A 12,313-nucleotide genomic window follows, 5' to 3' on the forward strand; every position below is an offset into this window, starting at 1 on the left:
GGATAGAGCTTCTTCAGAGCTAAACAACAAAAGAAATCTGAAACTTCTATGTGGAACATTTTCTGAGTTATAAGCATTTTTGCATGTCCAGACACCCCGCTTTGAAAGGAGCCCCCTCCTCAAATATGGGGTCTATCATAAAACCATCAGCTGGCGCAGTATAGGTCAGACTCATCTACAGCCCCGCCAAATTTCATGGTGATTGGTGCAGCCGTTTTTGTGCTACGGTTGACCAAAAAATCACTGAAAAAAAAAGTAAGACTCTGGGCATGTTTTTGATGACAGGATAACATTATAACATGATAAAACTCAAAAAAAGTTTATTTGACATGATATAGCCCCTTTAAGATTTGACTTTACCCTTTAATGAAGATCGCGTCATCTCACCACACCAAAGTTCGCCTCAATATATCTAAAAATGGCAAATTTACAGCCAGTATTTTCAAATTTGCTTTAGCAGCCATGGATATTTGATTAGCATTTAGCAAGCACTGGTGATTTTACTTATCAAATTTTAGCTTGATAGGTCACATATATATGAAAATTGGAAACAAATGCTGCACAATGGATCATGAAATATTTTAACTAACAGACATTCATCAATATTTGATTTGTAAAACTAAAGTTTGAACTGAAGACGACTGTAGCAATTATCATGTTTTCTAGAAATCCCAGACAGCTGCTGTCCCACCAATTTGTCACTCGTGTGCAAAAAGGGCTGATTTAAATCAGTTTTGGGGTAATCCCGGATTGCTTTGATGYCCATTTTGAATCGGGGTGGGTGAAAGAGGACAGTAGCTTTGCAATGTATTCCTCTACTCCCATGCATTTTAAACAGCAAACCACAAAAATGAAATTTAGATTGATGACATTCAGTGTTTTTTTAATTTAAGGAGTACACATTTTCTACTTGTCCACTTATAATGTGAAAAATATGGATGAATTACAGTGAATTTACGCATACAGCACAATAAAATAAAAGTGGCGATGAAGATAATTCCACATAAAAATATAAATATAAAGAGTATCYTCTCAAAAATTTCAAACTCTAAAATACATGATTACTTGCTTGTGCCTTACATTGCAGGTGCCCAATAAATAAATTTGTACATTTCTGTTCTACTGGAAGATGTATTTCTTAAAAAAGTTGAAAACTGTCTGCAATCTATTAGATGGGAAAACATTTTTTGAATTGGACAAAAAAGAAAAGAAAAGAAAAGAAAAACAAATAAAATTGAAAAAAATAAATAAATAAAGGACAAGCAGCTCTTTGTACAGATTGCTTTGTGTTGGATTTGAGTCACAGTGGAAGTGAAACAGCACCTCTCTCCAGAGAAATAAACCTATTCTGCCCGGGGCGTTGGACCCTTAATTCAGAACATTTTAAAGTCAAATTGGAAACCAATACAGTTTTTTTTTCCCCCACAAATGGTTAGATGTTGTATCTAAAATAATTAATTTCTTTAATTCCCCAATCATCTTCTCACCTCCCTTCGGATTTATCTCACAGCTCCCTGGAAACCAATTTGGAGCCAATGTTCTATAAGATGGGTTAATCTATAAAAGGAATAAATCAATACAGCATTAATAAGACATCAGGCACMTTTAGTTTGAAACAGCAGCTAATGACTCTTATATTGAATAGTCTGGAAATGTTTTGAGTCCTTTACCAGTTGGTCAAACTGAAAGACTTCCTGACAGAATCCCCTGAGAGGTGACTCTAACAAACGGCCCTTCATATTAAACACCGAAGTGCTGCTCTTTCTGCATCAGATCTTATTAACTTCCTGAGAAACTACATAAAATATTCCATTAAAAATTCACAATGCTGTCAGTCAGTGAAACATGACTGAATAGCTTTGCCTTCCTTTGATGGGAGCACTGATGTTTGTTGATAACACGCTGCATTCTGCCTCCCGAATGCTGTAAATCCAGCTGCTGACGGCAAAAAACAAGATGCTGAAACACCAAATAACAGAAACACCCCAGAGAGACATGAATGAAGAATCAGGGCTTGCTCTATATTTAGCTTTGAAAACAGCATTGAGTGAGCTCCACTGATGATGATGAAGTGTAACTTTGCTCCACATTTGCGTGACACAGGACTTTTGTTGTCTCGTGGAACAATATAAGTATGTCAGTTAATTAAAATTAGAAAACACATCCGTCCATCATTACTTCCTTTGATCGAAAAAATAAATTGTTGGGTTATGTCAGTATTCACTTTTTTCTTTTAATGGATGAAACTGGGGATTTAGTTTGTGTAGAATATGGATTGCAACAAATCTGAATGCATTTTCACCTCTTTGTYGGGCTTAAAATCAGGCTATGGTCATACATGTAAAGTCAGAGCTGTCCTGAAGCTAAAGGAGTGTTTTTGCTGTATTCTTCGGGCTATTGTTGTCCTTAATAGTGCCCCAAGTCTCAAGTGGCTGTAATCTTTCAAGCACCTCTTTGTGTTTGACTGCAGTCATTAGTCTCAGTCACTGCAAAAGTTCCCAATGCATCATTCTCTACCCCAGAGTCTACTGAGGCTAGGTTTGAGTTCATATTAAAGTTCTCACACTGTGGAATTTGACATATTTTAGATAATTTATGTACAATCTAGCACAATAAAGATATATGATCTAAAATTTCAAATTCTAACCTCTCAAGATTGAATATTTAACACAGTAAGTAGTACAAAGAGTAAAAATAACAGCATGATTTTAGTGTAAAAAGCTGTGTTAAGTCAAATAATACCTCAAGAAATTATTCATATTATTTATGTTTCCCTTGTTCAACAGCTCAGAGTGCACCAAAAATACATTTTTTTGTACATGCAGTAAGGTATATTAACGTTGCTTATTTTAGTTTCTACCACTCTGCAAAACTATAGTATTTATAAATACAATTTTTATTACAATATCAGTGGCATGTTCTTTTGCACCATACTGCCTGCAGCCATAAAAGGTGAGTTGTCTTAGATTTACCTGCCAGTATATATTCAACTGTCTGTTAGCAAAATATCTCATCAAGGTCATGAAGGTCACACAAACTCTCTGAAAGTAATCATTGGATTTACTACTGATTAAATTTTGGAGTTCAATTTATTTATTTAAGTTGGTGTCTGGTGGCTTAAATAATAGTTTTTACACTGAAATTTAAAAGGAATACCTAATGTACATATATGCAAAAAATCAGATTATGTGTTAAATGCTGCTWGATTACACAATGAATAATTAACTTTAACAATACAAAATTTAGAAATATATTTTCTTAGTGCAAGTTCTTGCACATAATTATTTTCTACATTAGTCCCTGACCTCTGTCTTTTTATGTGGTGAATTTGCAGAATATATCTGAAGCCTGAGATCTTGCTGAGATTTACGGACGTCTCCCAGATATGATACCTCTGCAAAGGCTGTGCGCGCCATGCACCATTCAGTTTGTTCCTAAAGCTTTTGCTCTCATATTTACAACATTTTATAAGTTATTAAGTGTTCTGCCACATGTTGTTTTGGAGAATACTACAACAACGTAAGTGCCAAGTATAAATGCCCACACRGCTGGCGAGGGTGTGCACGCATCCTGCATGAGTAGCCCACCCAAAGCGCAGTTTCTTTTTGATGCCACACTTTACAGGTTGGTAGGGTTTTGCTAGCCCTGGACCCTAAAGATTTCAAATGAACCTCAATCCATTCTTCAACAAAAGCAAATAAAAATTTGCCCAGGAAACTAAAAAAAATAAAAAAAGGTTAATTACGTATTGAATTCAGCCTATTCTTGTCCAAATCCCATACCTATTTTCACTGGATTAATATTATCACAGGATGTCAGAGTTCAGCAAAATATAGTAGGCAGTTTGCGGGGTAACTTTTACTTTACAAATTACTGACATGGCCGATTCGCATGGGATTAACAACACAGTCTCTGCAATTATCACAAATAGCATGTGGTCCCTATAGGTAAAATGAATCCCATCAGAATAGAGTTACCTTCAATTATTCTGAAAATGTTGTATATATCAAAAATAAATCTCACTTCATATCATATCTTATATAAATGCCTCAAAATTGGCCTTTGTAAGAACCTCCTACCATTTCTGACATTCCCACTTCAGAATGTCTTCACAACAGTGCTTCAGGGAAGGGGTGCTCTGATGGGACAGGATCCCGGCTGCAGACTGAGCTCCAAGTAGGAGTTTTGTGTAAACAGGCGGAGCTTTGTACCAGCAATCTTAGGTGGCTTCAAGTGGCTACCACAAGAGATTCAAGGATTTCTCCAACATGCATGAATGAGTCAAAGCAACAACCCTGGGTGTTTTTGATGAGGGAATGAGGTTATGACATGAAATAAAGCCTAAAACAGTGAATTTTGCACAATACCCTCTCTTTAAGCTAACAAACTCACACAGATCTTGTAACATTGCTCAAATGTAAATGACACATGTTCAATTTTCTGGACCGGTAAGAGCTGAAATTTGATAGCATATAGCCTTAACACCTCAGAGGTATTTAACACATTAAAGAAATGTGAATCTGAGTCATATTCCCTGTGAGAGCAGCTGTTCGATCATCACTGTCAACTTCACATCCACTAACTGTTACTCAAAACTCAACCGAGGCGGCTGTGTGGGCTGCACAATGTGCTGGATCTGTCACTACTGTGTACGCACACACTTTTACATCACTCTGATTACTCATGTAATTGTGTTTTTTCGTCTGCCAAGATAAAAACGAAAACTTAAATAAAATGAAATACAATAGAATAGAATAAAATGAAATAAAATAGATTTTGGACTTTCAGTAAGCTAGAAGGAGACTGAAACAGAAAATAAAATGATTATGAAACTTTGTTTTTTATTTCTTTGTAGATTACAAAAAAAAAGAAGAAGACAAAAAGCCAAACTGTCTTTCTAATCTCAGATTTCTAATAAAAGATGGCTTTTTTCACTTAATGGCTGCCATCTTTATGATAATGAAGAAACATTCACCTGTGTCCAAAACGTTTGTCATATCTCAAGTTCTGATTTCACTTTTTATTTCAGTGATGACTCAATGATGGAAATGGAGTAAACTAAATAACTTTAGCTAGGTTGTGTTTATCTTGCTTTGCTTTTTTAAATATACCAGATGTTAATTTTAATTGAAAACCTAATGGTGGTAAATTGTTAAAAAGCTGCACATTTTTGTCCACCAGTAAAGTGGACCTGAAATTAAAATTAATTTCCAAGAAAATACACAATATCTCAAGTTTTATGAGTGCTGATGACAATAWAGCCCCTAAATGTGGAATTACTTAAATATTTGTAGAATCTATAATGACTTTTCTGGAGGTTGGATGCAGGGAAAATCTGATGAGATAAAATGAATGTTTGATGAAAATCACTCGTATGCTGATCCTGTAATTATGGTTCTGTAATTAGAATCATTCATCTAATCATTTTTTTTTGCTCATTAGAAGGCAAATAATTTACAAAAATATTATTTGCATGTTGACACTGATGGTGGAACTTATGAATGCTAGGAGTGATGCCTGTTAGAGCTGATCAGTGGCTAACAATTTGGATGAATAGAATAGAATAGAATAGAATAGAAACAGCCTTTATTGTCCTGCGTGGGGAAATTCCAGAAGATGTAAGTTCAATGTTTTTACAGCTTAGGTTGGTAACAGATTTTTTTTTCTGCATTTATAATATTAAGGCAGGGATTTATTTTAGTTAACATTCTAAAATATGCAATGTAACCTATCATGTTCTAAACTTACTTTTAATGTTTTTTTCCCCACATTACAGGTATTTTTACATTATTAACCCCTACAAGTTTTAAAACCTCAAAGTTCATTGGTCATAATTAAACAAATTCAGTGGTAAAATCACACTCTACTGATTCTGCTAATTAAAAAATGATTATTGCCAGTTTTTACTTGTTAATGAGCTAAAGTATTAATGAACTAACACATACTATACAATTAGCTCATTTAGCTTCGGTTTTAATTTCGTGTTTGTCTATACAGAGGATAATTATGCAGGAATGATGTGAACTCTTAGATGCCAAGTGATTTTCATGTTCCTTCTGTTCTGTAACCTTTCCAGCATTTTATCCCCAGCATCTAAAAGAACTAAATTTATCTATTTTAGTGGAATCACTGTCATCAGTGGAATAATTAGCCCAAGTTAATTAACCAATTTCTGCTGAAGTACGTATAAACTGCACCACAGGAGAGCCACAGCAGTAAAAACAGTTCTGCTAATAATTTGTTTATTATTATTATTACTTTACAAGACCTTTGTGTGGTGTGAAGCAACTGAACTTCTGAAGTAAAAATATAATGAATGTTTTAAATTTTAGTGACGCAATTATACAATAACTCTAAAGCTGAGACAAACACGAAGTCTGAGTTTATTGTCAGTCAGCCTCTGAGATTAAGTGAAGATTTAATTGTCACCATTTTTTTCTGGCTTAACAAAAACCCTGCATGGGATGCACCTCTGACAAATAGCTGGAGTGACTGATATGACTAAATCATACCAATGGCTGGTGAGGGCAGGGCTGAAGTACCACACAGAAGCACTCATGGCAGCACAATAGTACATATTGAGTACAAGAGCTGAAAAAAGCGCTGAACAATTCCAAAAAAAAAAAAACAACAACAAATAAACCAAAGTAAAAATGTTCTAAGAATAGATTAAAATATCAGTAATAAAACTGTAAATGTAAAAGTTAAAAGGCATAAGACAGTGAAAACAAGTGGYTTTTTAGCTTAGCTTTAAAAACTTAAACAGAACAGGCCATCCTGATGTCCACACAGATCTACCATACCAGGCAAGATCCCAGGTGCAGGCTGTACAAAGAATCCCCAGAAACAATACAGCAACTAACAACAMGTTGTAAGATACTAGTAGGAAAGGAATACATGGGACACCATAACCAAGTGGCTGTTATAGTGTCCAGAAACATCTGTGCAGAGTACAATCTGGAGAACCCTAGGTCAAAGTGGGAATCACCTCCCAAGATGGTGGAGAATAACRGAGCTAAGATCCTGTYMGTCTTCAAGATTCAACAGACAAGATGGTAATGACCACCCAACCTGACACTGTGATCATTGATAAGCAGCAYAGYACAGCCATTGTGATTGATGTGGCCATCCCCAATGATGGAAACACCAGGGGAAAGGAACACGAGAAACTGGAGAAATACCAAGGGCTCAGTGAAGAGCTAGAAAGAAGCTGGCAGGTGAAGGCAACTCTACTTGGACCCCAGAAGTGGCTTCAACAGATACCTGAAGAAACATCTGACATCTCAGTCAAGAAAAGTGCAGTCCTAACAGCTAAGGCTCTGCAAAGAACCCTCAAGCTCCCAGGCCTTCGGTATTGGACCAGAGCTTGAGATGACGAGCCACCCACCCCTCCCAGGGAAACTATACACACACACACACATATTTATAATAATTCCAATTCTGTGTACATTTTATTATTTATTTTATATACCACAGATTAGAAGAAACAGCAACAAATGAATACTTCGTCAACAAACAAGCAAAACAAATGCAGCATGTAGCACAGTGTAAACCCAAAAAATGCATACTTTTGGTTATATGTAACAAAAAATAAAGAAAATAAAACACTGTTGGTTGGAAGTGTGGAAGTAGCATGCTAGGACATATTTCATACAGTATGCTTTCAAGATTATCAGCTTGAAACAGTGATTCCAAACCTCTGGCCAGGGATAGGGGAGGGGTGATGAGTAGCAGGTGCTAAAGAGCTCAGGGAGTGCAACATCACTAAATTATTTAATAGAGATTATGAAGATACAAAGCTATTTCATATCCCCCAGTGTTCCAAAGTTCATTTATGCTCAGAGACAAAGTGATCACAGCTTCCCTCTCCAAACTCCTACTGTGCATCTATCACAAAGCATTACACAAGAGCTAAAACCCACTGTAGTTGTTTCAGCTACTCCCTTCTTCAGGGGTCACCAAATCAAGCAAACAAGCATGAAAGATTTGACTACTGTTAAACACTGGATGTCCTTCCCGACATACCCCGAGCTCAAACCTGTAACCTCAATGTTACAAGATCACAACAATTACCATTGAGCTACTGCAGCCTGCAACTGCACCACAAGTGAAAGCATCTCTGGATAGAAACAGATGGTGGGGCCCCAAGAACCATTGATCTCTGTAGTGCTGCATCCCTGAGGCTTGTGCTACTGTTCGTCAAGCATGGTGACAGTTTTAGAACAAGTTCCTAAACGGCCACTGTAGGAGGCTTTTCAAGGATGTCACTCTCTAAATATTTTCTCATCAAAGCTCAGTCAGAAAAAAATACACAAAGCAAGCTGTCTTATGGTTTCTTCAGCCAGTATTTAAATATTCGTAATAATTGTAGGAAATAACAATGCCCTCGCTACACATTACCCCTTTTTCATGTTTCTTTTTATAACCACAGTGGTATGATCCAGGTTTGTTATGGGCACAACTGTCTGAAGGCTAGCTCACGCTCAGGATTCTAAAATCATGACAGAAACCTTTGTCACTTTGTATGAAGTTAGGCTTATTACATACTCAACTGTGGAACCTGTAGCCACAAGGGAATTATGACACAAACACATGACACAAGAACACATCAAAAGAAAACATATGTCTCGAAGAGATGGAGAGATGTCAGTCCAACAATGAATAATAAGCAAGCACAGGTGTTGATGCTTTTATTATTAGATTCAGACTGTAAAAAGAGGAAGAGGAGGATGAGGATTAAAAAAAAGCTGTGGATCTGCTCATGGCTTGTAAAATAGGCATATCATTTAGATTCTCCCTTTGTTTTTGTCTTATATTTGTCTATATTTTACTGTCAGGACATAGTGACAGTTTTACACAAATATTTGAAATACATGCTTTTTAAAAAAGTTAACTACTGCAGCTTTAATGAAAAAGGAATGWGATGAAAAATACAAAAATAGCTTTAGTAATAGTTGGAGTTTAAAGTGTTTATGATAGTTTTTTTTAACAGACTGTTAGCCTAATCTCATTGAAGAAATTTAAAGTTGTTAGAGGTTTGTACTGATGTTAAAAGCACAACACTATATTCTTAGGTTTTCCTTTTTTGTAATGTCGACAGTGTTTAATCTATTATGTTTTGATTGATAATAGATTAGTTACATGTCCGAAATATCTGTGACAACACATAATTAAACGTTGTGATGACATTTGCTGAGGATTTTGTCTGAATGCCTGTGATTCAGCCGTAGGTCAGTAGGGGGCGAACGCAGGCATTGAAGAACCTGCATAAATAGATGAACTTCCTGGTTTTTCGGGAGTGTTGATTTCCTGTCAGCTTGAGTGACAATAAYCCTCACTCAGATCCAGAATTCTGGTGTTGTATGTTTTGATTCCTTCTGCAAATCATTTTATTTAACAATGGTGTTTTTAATATCGACTTCAGTTTATTGAATACGAATTTTCTTACATCATGATAAAAAAATGAGATACATAGTTCAGTTCAATAGCTATTCTCAATTCTTCTAGGACWCTTTAGTTCATAAAATGTGAAAAAAGATAAATGCTTAACTCTTCTTAAAATGAATAAGTAGTGGGAGGAATCAGAGAAAAAAAACAAGAAGTGAATATTCTGATGTTGTTTATAGTGTTTATTTCAAAGCATGTGTTGTGATGAACCTGCAGTGCCTGATGCTCTGCTGACGATGACACACGAGGAAACGCACAGCAGCCATGATCTTGTCATGACTGTCACTTTAAAAGCTTCTTGAAACTTATGTCAACTTTTACATAAAACCAGACACCCAGGTTATCACTTTTTTTTTTAAATATCAGAGACAAAATAACGTGCGACTCTGGAGCGTGCTCGCTGCAGTAACTTAAGCTGGCAACACTGAATCTAAGTGTCTCTCTACTAATGCAATTAACCCATTTTTTATTTTTATTATTTTTTTAGTGAGCCAGAGATCTATAGGGAAGCAATTAAAATCCTAATTCTTCTCAGTGTGTGTACTTCATGGGGGGATAAATCCTTAGACATTATGTTTGTTTTGGACAGTTGATAAGTGATTTTATTCGGGTATAAGAAACATTACGGCAGAATATAAGTCTGAACAAGAAATAAAGAACAAAAGGAGAGAGATAAATAAGTTATATCACTAAAAAATAGACTATAAGACTAAAAAATCAGGATGGGGAAAAAGAAAAAAACAAAACAAAAGTAGTAAAGAACAAATACAGATGAACAATGTTTTTTTTTTTTTAATTAAGCCTTTTTAATAATTTGCTTTACCAAAATTACTTCAGTCTGCAGTCTGTTAGATTTGCACTCAATGTTAGGTTGTTTTTATTTTGGTTTTGTGTTCTGGCTTCATTTTTGAAACTGTTAAATATACTATGGCTTGGGTTATTTTAAACCTCAGTGATCTGTTATTTTGAGCCTGGTTCCTGTTTGGTTTTGTAAATATGCATCTGTGTCTTTTGGTAAAGTTTGCTTCCTGGTTCTGGCGTTCACTCCGGGTTTTGATTTGTAAGTCAAAACTAGGTGAATGGTCCAAAAATACTCTGAAAGAAAGTTGTGAAACTGGAAGATAAAAGGAGAATGGAGAGTAAAGGAAAATAACAAAATTAGACAAAAAAAATCTAAAAGAAGAAAAAAAAATCTCACATTTATCCTCCTGTATTTGTTCATGTACGTYCTGGAGCCTGTTCCCCAGATCTTATCTTTTTAATACTTTATACTAACAGTCAGGAGAAAGGCAGATTCTCTCTCTCACTCTCTTTACACAAAGCTAGACTTTGTTCACTGACCTTGAATTCCTCCTGAGGGCTACAAACAACCCCAAGTCTTCCTCCTCACTTGAATGTAGGCTGCACTGTCTGTTAGTGCCGAGGAAGAAGTCCTCCACTTCATCAATTATTTCTTCCTCTGCAGAACAATGAGAAAAACAGAGGGGAAGAAATTATTAGAAATGATTGAAGACATTAGTGTGGCTTCCAAACCGTGCAAACYCACTCAGTCCATTTTACTGTCATTAGGTCATGTTCACCCCAAACTCAGTTTTGCAAAATCAACTTTTCTGTTGCATTTACTTCTCTCTTCCACAGAAAAAAAGAGATGAACACAGAAAGATGCTAAATAAATGTGTGACATGTGTGAAATATGTTTTGAACGTTTCCCATTATAATTTTGAGATTTTTAAACATGTTTTTGTATCAGATGTAATCATGTAATTTCTACATTTGGATAACAAACAAACAAACAAACAAACAAACAAACAAACAAACAAACAAACAAACAAAAAACTTATGAGGTTTTCCACTGAGAAAACAAGGCATATAGTTGGTATGTATGGGGCTAGAATTTGTAGATGTCAGTTTAAGAGCAAAATGGCTTAAAACACTTCAAAATGAACGTGTTTGTTTTCAGCTTTGTGTTCTTAAAAAGAGGAAATAATGACATTGAGCCCTAATGAGCATGCGCTAAAAACCACAACCATAACATTTTTTTTCAATTAAATAAGGTGTTTATTTAGTTATTCAAACAAGGGTTTTTAGCAGTGCTTGTCAACAGGATTTTGAATTTATAAATGTCTTTTGATCGAGGGAACAACTGGAGCCCCCCAAAAATCCTGCTGAGGCATATTTGATTTTTTTCTTTTAAGTTTGCCACTGTGTATGCAGTACCAAATGGTAGTTAGCTTTTTTCTAGCTAAAAAAAAAACTAAAAAGATGATTTGACACATTAGTTCCAATCCACTTTCTGAACATATTGAATAATGGCTTAATAACCTCAAAACTTGGGTCTGTTTTACTGTCAAAACTGCTATTTTTTGCATTGTTATGTTTTACAATGTTATATATTTATTTTAAATACACTTTTACTTTAAATATATAACTTCAACTTGTAGAACCCATTGATAAATTTGATCATTTCCAAATATTTGATTGGCTTTTCAAGTGTAACTAGAGGCAGTTTCTTATTTGAACATCGTATTAATGCTGAATGAAAAGAAACTGTTCATGTCTATATGCTTCTCTGCTGCCTTACACCTGTAAAACTCACAGACAATGAAAAGCTAACAAGGGATATTAATATGTCACAGATTAACACAAGTAAGCATTTATTTGCACAGTGATGAGTCATTCTGCAAAGCTTTACAGTGGGTATACTTTTGAAATGTGCTACYAATCTGCCCTTTCTGTAATAGTTAAAGTTGCAAATGGTGCCTTTGTCAAACAAACATCTTTGGAGTTTGTCATGGACTAATTATTTCTGTATCACCTTGACAATGACCACTGTTCATATCTCGTGATATCTTCCAGACGTCAGCAT

General features: G+C 35.3%; 1 protein-coding gene across 4 annotated transcripts in view; it reads right to left on the reverse strand.

The window, feature by feature from the left end:
* Positions 1–12,313, reverse strand: part of LOC106518586 (leucine-rich repeat and fibronectin type-III domain-containing protein 2) — a 128,389-nt gene that overhangs the window by 77,465 nt on the left and 38,611 nt on the right. For 2 of the 4 annotated variants that reach the window (XM_014009946.1, XM_014009940.1), the window contains exon 2: positions 10,789–10,906. The exons of the other annotated variants lie outside the window; for them this stretch is intronic. The gene's annotated coding sequence lies outside the window, so the exon portion shown is untranslated. The remainder of the gene's footprint in view (positions 1–10,788; positions 10,907–12,313) is intronic. 4 annotated transcript variants of the gene reach the window in all.

Source organism: Austrofundulus limnaeus, unplaced genomic scaffold, assembly GCF_001266775.1.
Source record: "Austrofundulus limnaeus strain Quisiro unplaced genomic scaffold, Austrofundulus_limnaeus-1.0 Scaffold2, whole genome shotgun sequence".
Lineage (NCBI taxonomy): Eukaryota > Metazoa > Chordata > Actinopteri > Cyprinodontiformes > Rivulidae > Austrofundulus > Austrofundulus limnaeus.